Consider the following 6,648-nt stretch of genomic DNA (forward strand, 5'->3'; position numbering starts at 1 on the left):
AACATCCAATGCACAGAATATTAGCATTCCAAAAGGGAGAAAAGGGAGCTTAGTGAAGAAATACTGAACCAAAGCAAGAGTGAAAACCATCAGGGAAAACTCTGAATTCTGTATCTCCTTGTCTGATGTCAACGTGTTCTTCAGATCTCCAACTCCTTCCAGCCTTGACGATTGCAACACTTATATATGACAGCATTGTGGCTAGATTGATCAAGTTTTGTGCAGGTAACCAAAGCGTCTGTGTTTTAATGAGTACAATAACCGTGTCATGTCCAAAAGGCAGTGTTTCTCAGCACTTCTTCCAGTCTTCTGACTCTTACATTCTTTTCTTCTCTTCTTACACAATGTACCCTGAGCCATAAAAGGTATGGTTGACATAGAGGTCCCTTTTAGGGTTGAATATTCAATCTCATGTTCTTAGTAATTTGACTAGTGATGCATCTCTGCATGGAATGCTGCCCACCGCAGGGGTGTTGGGGACTTTTCTGGACAAGGTTGAGACCCTAAGCCCAGGCCCATGGCTATAACATAAATCTTTAGCAGACAATTTGACAGCATGAGTATTCAGCAAAATAAAAACAACAGGTTCTATCTCCTAGCCCTGGACTTTTATCTGGAGTCTAGTACCAGATGTGAAATTCCCTCTGGTGGGGTAGGCCTCATATCTAATCAATAGGCAGCTAGTTATCTCCTAACAGCCACGCCATGATTATACTGGCACATACCTTGCACATCAGCATGCACTGCAGGGTTTAGTGCTGCACATGACCATTGGTTTCTTATAAGATCATTAATGGGTTTTCTTTAAGGTTTTTTCATACGTTCTTAGTTTGGTCTACCTCATCTGTTACCCCTGCTCAACCCACCCCGACTCCCATTCCCACTTAAACCTAGAGCCCCCAGTATTCCTACCCTCTTCTTTCATTTCACATGTATTTGATTATTGTTTTTTAATTGTGTTGCGAGATAGTGGGCTTCTACGTGGCTTTTCGTACACTCTTCCCCTGGGTTAGCCCTTTTTTTCATCTCCTGTGCTCCCCCATACTTCTAAGCCCCTCCCTCCTGCTTAAGCCTTTCCATCCCCAAGTGCCCAACACCCCAACTTTCTACTTTCATTTTACCTATAATCTAATACCCCCTCCACTTCAAGTTTCCTAGCTTACCCTGGTACTCCAAGTTAAACATGCAAGCAGTATGGACCGTTTCACCAATTTGCATGCCATCCTTATGAAGGGCTGTGTTAATCTTCTCTGCAGTGTTCCAGTTTTGGTATGTGTGCTGCCGAGGTTAACATTAAAAAATTATGCTTTATTTTATCCTACATCAAAACTTTTCAGGTTGACTCCCCTATTTATCATTCACAAATTTATTTGTAGACTTCTTTTCTCTCTCTATTTTCCTGATGGCACTTGAACTGGTGTTTTCTCCTCCTCCTCCTCCTCCTCCTCCTCCTCCTCCTCCTCCTCCTCCTCCTCCTCCTCCTTCTCTTCCTACTCCTCCTCCTTCTTCTTTATCCTTTCTTCTTCTTCTTCTTCTTCTTCTTCTTCTTCTTCTTCTTCTTCTTCTTCTTCTTCTTCTTCTTCTTCTTCTTCTTCACTTAACTTTGTCTTTAATTAACTCATCCACTCATTCATGGTTTATTCTTTCTCATGTCATGCCTTATTGCTTTTTTTTTTTCCTAGATCAAACTTTTCACGTTGACTCCCCTGTCTGTTTTCATTTTAAATTTAATCTAAAAGGTTTCAGTACTAAAAAATAGTCATTGCATTTTTATCAATACAAACATGATAGACTTTACAGTTTGGAAAAAAAAAATATCTGCAGAAACACATGATTGCTAGTCTACCAGAAGACCATTCTCATCAATCCTTTGGAAATGCTGACTTCCTTTTCTTCTATCAATTCTTCTGTCCACTTACTTTTGGGTTTTCCCTTGCCATGTTCTGTTCCCATACTCATTATCGTTTCTTCACCTGGCTATTTTCTGTCCTTTCTTACTCTAGATTCTGCTTCCCAGGCTACATGTCCTGACTTCTCACATCTGGATGTGGCATCCTTCTGGTTTCTCACTCTGCCCCACTGGATTTAGTGTGATTATACCACATGAAGACTTAGCTCTCTCCCTTGTACTCCTTCCTCAGAAAGAGTGTGGTTCAGGACATAACACATTAAAGACAATTTCAGTCCTCACAAATACATGAAAGCAGAAGGCCTTTGAGATTCAGAGTAAATGACCATGGGTCTTCAGCATATTCAGTTGCTTACAGACTTATTTACCTAACATCCCTCCAAAGTACGTATACAACTAATCTTACTGAAAAATAACTTTCTATATCATGGACTTAAAACATTTTTTAAAGCTCTCAATACAGCTAATGGGTTTTCTTCATTGTTTTAGAGGATACTTTTATTCATTATCCACTTTGAGGATTGATTTTTTTAGTACTTCTGTTTATTCCCAGTCTGCCTTTGGGGGAGTTATGTGTGTCCCTGCTGAATGGTGTCCTTTGAGTCTATTGCTGTGAGGGGCAGTGACTTCATTTTGAGATTTCAAGTTGAGTTTCAGTTCCATGCACTGGACATCCAAGTATGACCTTAGAGAATCTCAGCTAGTCTTCAAAGCTTTGCTTTTCTCTGAAAAAAAAATTTTTTTTGAAAGCACACATTTTTCACAAACATGTCTGACTTTTGAACACAGTTCTCTCAGCAAGAATTATCTGGTATGTTCCTGAGATTTTATCATTAGGGTCTAACAAGATGGCATCTTCTTCACCATAGACTTAAAACGTGTGTTTTCTCCAGAGTTATACTCATCTTGAAAATAGATTGCCAACTTATTTTCATAATTTTTTCTCATATATTTTATTTTTTAAAATTATTTTATTTTTTGTAAGGGTGTCATCATAGTCAAAATGATCTTTTGATTCCTGCTTCAAACACTGTCAGATGAGCTGGAAAAAGGTTAACAAAATTTACATGTTTTAAAAAAATATTTGTTTTAATTTTTTTTAAATTTATTTTAATTTATTTTGCAATACAATTCAGTTCTACATATCAGCCACGGATTCCCTTGTTCTCCCCCCTCCTGTCCCCCTCAACTTCCCCCCAACCCCCCCCCCATTCCCATCTCCTCCAGGGCAAAGCCTTCCCCCACAGACTGAGGTCAACCTGGTAGACTCAGTCCAGGTAGGTCTAGTCCCCTCCTCCCAGGCCGAGCCAAACAATCCTGCATAGGCCCCAGGTTTCAAACAGCCAACTCATGCAATGAGCACAAGATCTGGTCCCACTGCCTGGATGCCTCCCAAACAGATCAAGCCAATCAACTGTCTCACCCATTCGGAGGGCCTGATCCAGTGGGGACCCCTCAGCCATTGGTTCATAGTTCATGTGTTTCCATTCATTTGGCTATTTGTCCCTGTGCTTTATCCAACATTGGTCTCAACAATTCTCGCTCATATAAACCCTCCTCATTCTCGCTAATTGGACTCCCAGAGATCCACCCGGGGCCTAGTCCTGGATCTCTGCATCCAGATCCCTCAGTAGTTGGATGAGGTTTCTAGCACAACAATTAGGGTGTTTGGCCATCCCATCACCAGAGTAGGTCAGTTCGGGGCTCCGAATGGGTGAGACAGTTGATTTTTGTGGGCCTCTCTAGCACTTTGCTTCTTCCTATTTTCATGTGGTCTTCATTTACCATGGTCTCCTATTCCTTGTTCTCCCTCTCTGCTGTTGATCCAGCTGGGATCTCCCGCTCCCCCAAGCTCTCTTTCCCTCAACCCTCACCTTTCATTACCTGCACTCATGTCCAGGCTGTTCATGTAGATCTCATTCCATTTCTCTGTCATTGGGCGATCCCTGTGTCTTTCTTGGGGTCCTGTTTTCCAGGTAGCCTCCCTGGTGATGTGAGTAGCAGACAAGTCATCCTTGTTTCATGTCTAGTATCCTGCTATGAGTGAGTACATACCATGTTTGTCTTTCTGAGTCTGGGTTACCTCACTCAGGATGATTTTTTCTAGATCCATCCATTTGTCTGCAAACCTCATGATGTCATTGTTTTTCTCTGCTGAGTAGTATTCCATTGTGTATATGTACCACATTTTGTTTATCCATTCTTCAGTTGAAGGGCATCTGGGTTGTTTCCATGTTCTGGCTATTACAAACAATGCTGATACGAACATAGCTGAACAAGTGCTCTTATGGTGTGGTTGAGCATTTCTTGGGTATATGCCCAAGAGTGGTATAGCTGGATCTTGGGGGAGATTGATTCCCAATTTTCTAAGAAAGTGCCATATTGATTTCCAAAGTGGTTGTACAAGCTTGCATTCCCACCAGCAGTGGAGGAGAGTTCCCCTAGCTCCACATCCTCTCCAGCATAAGGTGTCTTCAGTGTTTTTGATCTTAGCCATTCTGACAGGCGTAAGGTGGTATCTCAGAGTTGTTTTGATTTGCATTTCCCTGATGATTAGGGATGTTGAGCAGTTCCTTAAATGTCTTTCGGCCATTTGAGTTTCCTCTGTTGAGAATTCTCTGTTTAGTTCTATAGCCCATTTCTTAATTGGACTGTTGGGCATTTTGATGTCTAATTTCTTGAATTCCTTATATATTCTGGATATCAGTCCTCTGTCAGATGTGGGGTTGGTGAAGATCTTTTCCCATTCTGTAGGCTGTCGCTTTGCCTTGTTGACCGTATCCTTTGCTCTACAAAAGCTTCTCAGTTTCAAGAGGTCCCATTGATTGATTGTTTCTCTCAGAGTCTGTGCTACTGGTGTTCTATTTAGGAAGTAGTCTCCTATGCCAATGCGTTCAAGACTACTTCCTACTTTCTCTTCTAGCAGGTTCAGAGTAGCTGGATTTATGTTGAGGTCCTTGATCCACTTGGACTTAAGTTTTGTGCACGGTGATAGATATGGATCTATTTGCAGCCTTCTATATGTTGATATCCAGTTTTGCCAGCACCATTTGTTGAAGATGCTTTCTTTTTTCCATTGTGCACTTTTGGCTTCTTTGTCAAAAATTATATGTTCATAGGTGTGCGGATTAATGTCAGGGTCTTCAATTCGAATCCATTGGTCCACATGTCGGTTTTTATGCCAGTACCAAGCTGTTTTTATTACTGTAGCTCTATAGTAGAGCTTGAAGTCAGGGATCGTGATGCCTCCAGAAGTTGTGTTATTGTACAGGATTCCTTTGGCTATCCTGGGTTTTTTGTTTTTCCATATGAAGTTGAGTATTATTCTTTCCAGGTCTGTGAAGAAGTGTGTTGGTATTTTGATGGGGATTGCATTGAATCTGTAGATTGCTTTTGGTAAGATTGCCATTTTTACTATGTTAGTCCTGCCTATCCATGAGCATGGGAGATCTTTCCATTTTCTGACATCTTCTTCAATTTCTTTTTTCAGGGACTTAAAGTTCTTGTCATATAGGTCCTTCACTTGCTTGGTTAGTGTTACCCCAAGGTATTTTATGTCATTTGTGGCTATAGTAAAGGGTGATGTATCTCTGATTTCCTTCTCCGCTTCTTTGTCCATTGTATATAGGAGGGCTACTGATTTTTTTGAGTTGATCTTGTATCCTGCTATGTTGCTGAAGGTGTTTATAAGCTGTATCAGTTCCTTGGTGGAATCTTTGGGGTCGCTCAAGTATACTATCATGTCATCTGCAAATAGGGAAAGCTTGACTTCTTCCTTTCCAATTTGTATCCCCTTAATCTCCTTATGTTGTCTTATTGCTCTGGCTAGAACTTCAAGTACTATATTGAATAAGTATGGGGAGAGTGGACAGCCTTGCCTCGTTCCTGATTTTAGTGGAATTGCTTTGAGTTTCTCTCCATTTAATTTGATGTTGGCTGTTGGCTTGCTGTAAATTGCCTTTATTATGTTTAGGTATGTTCCCTGTATTCCTGATCGCTCCAATACCTTTATCATGAAGGGGTGTTGGATTTTGTCAAATGCCTTTTCTTCATCCAGTGAGATGATCATATGGTTTTTTTCTTTGAGTTTGTTTATATGGTGTATTACATTGATGGACTTTCGTATGTTGAACCACCCTTGCATCCCTGGAATGAATCCTACTTGATCATGGTGGATAATTGTTTTGATGTGTTCTTGGAGTCTGTTTGCCAGTATTTTATTGAGTATTTTTGCATCAATGTTCATGAGGGAGATCGGTCTGTAGTTCTCTTTCTTTGTTGTATCCTTGTTTGGTTTAGGAATTAGGGTAATTGTAGCCTCGTAGAAGGAGTTTGGTAATGTTCCTTCTGTTTCTATTGTGTGGAACAATTTAGAGAGTATTGGTATTAACTCTTCTTTGAAGATCTGGTAGAATTCTGCGCTGAAACCATCCGGTCCTGGGCTTTTTTTGGTTGGGAGACTTTTAATGACTGTTTCTATTTCGTTAGGGGTTATTGGACTATTTAAATAGTTTATCTGGTCTTGATTTAACTTAGGTATGTGGTACCTATCCAGAAAGTTATCCATTTCTTTTAGGTTTTCCAGTTTTGTCGAATAGAGGTTTTTGAAGTGTGACCTGATGATTCTCTGGATTTCCTCAATGTCTGTTGTTATGTCCCCCTTTTCGTTTCTGATTTTGTTGATTTGGATGCTCTCTCTCTGTCTTTTGGTTAGTTTGGATAAGGGCTTGTCTATCTTG

General features: G+C 40.5%; 1 non-coding gene across 1 annotated transcript; it reads right to left on the bottom strand.

The window, feature by feature from the left end:
* Window positions 1-1,188: 1,188 nt before the first annotated feature.
* LOC128111301 (U6 spliceosomal RNA) lies at window positions 1,189-1,294 on the bottom strand. The gene has a single exon (XR_008218566.1). It is a non-coding gene; the product is annotated as a U6 spliceosomal RNA (small nuclear RNA).
* Window positions 1,295-6,648: the final 5,354 nt, after the last annotated feature.

This window comes from Peromyscus californicus, unplaced genomic scaffold (genome assembly GCF_007827085.1).
Source record: "Peromyscus californicus insignis strain IS unplaced genomic scaffold, ASM782708v3 Scaffold_15__1_contigs__length_86483966, whole genome shotgun sequence".
Taxonomy (NCBI): Eukaryota; Metazoa; Chordata; class Mammalia; order Rodentia; family Cricetidae; genus Peromyscus; species Peromyscus californicus.